The 895-nt window shown below is 47.9% G+C and overlaps 1 protein-coding gene across 3 annotated transcripts in view; it reads right to left on the reverse strand.

The window, feature by feature from the left end:
* LOC123070106 (protein tesmin/TSO1-like CXC 2) overlaps positions 1–308 on the reverse strand; it is a 5,413-nt gene extending 5,105 nt beyond the window's left edge. For all 3 annotated transcript variants that reach the window (XR_006433385.1, XM_044493129.1, XM_044493128.1), the window contains exon 1: positions 92–308. The gene's annotated coding sequence lies outside the window, so the exon portion shown is untranslated. The remainder of the gene's footprint in view (positions 1–91) is intronic.
* Positions 309–895: the final 587 nt, after the last annotated feature.

The raw sequence follows: 895 nt of genomic DNA on the forward strand, positions 1-895 counted from the left end.
CAACCTACCAGCTCCGACGAGCACCTCAGGACCCAAGAGTTCGCAAATATCCGAACATTTTTCCAGATGGATTTGTGAGAGGGTCTAGTACCTGAGGTCTGGGGCGACGCCGGCCATGGTCTGAGACGAAGATGCGCGCGCCACCACTCTGCCTCCTCGCATCGGCTTTTCGCTGTCCCGGCGTCTCGCCGCCGCGATGAGTGTCGCATCAGAAGGATAGGGGGATCTAGTGTGACGAGAGAAGAGAGATGAATGTTGTGCTGCAAAGCCTGCAATGGACACAGGTAATGGAAGAAACACAACACTGGGAACGGCTTGGGCCCGCTTGCTCACGCGCGACGACTTGGAACCGTACGATCTCGAGTTGATCTGACGGCTCGCGAGGCGGTTTGTGGCAGCGTAAAATCAGTCGGTTTAGAACAAGCGTTTTCCTTTTTTCATTCGGTTCAGGCAAATCAACAGTCCAACGATGCAAAGGGAGGAAGCTACTATCGTTCTTTATTCTATTACTAGCACAAATGTCCGTGCGTTGCAACTAGAGAAAATACCAGTTTCTATGAACCATAGTTGTTTGCCGGGTCGAGGTATTATGTCACGTGACAACGGTCGAAAATACCAGTTCCTATGAACCATGGTTGTTGGCCAGGTCGAGGAACTATGTCACATGACAACGATCGAAAATACCAGTTCCTATGAATCATGGTTGTTGGCCAGGTCGAGGGACTATGCCACGTGACAATGGTCGCTAATGACATGGGTTTTAATCTGGAGTAAATTGATTTGATCACATATATTTCGCATGTGGGATAATTTATTTATTTTCTTTTTTGACCACGAAACAGTGAGAGAGTCTCTCACTGTGATTTTCTAATAAATGAAGTAAACACTGTACCTA

This window comes from Triticum aestivum, chromosome 3B, assembly GCF_018294505.1.
Source record: "Triticum aestivum cultivar Chinese Spring chromosome 3B, IWGSC CS RefSeq v2.1, whole genome shotgun sequence".
Taxonomy (NCBI): Eukaryota; Viridiplantae; Streptophyta; class Magnoliopsida; order Poales; family Poaceae; genus Triticum; species Triticum aestivum.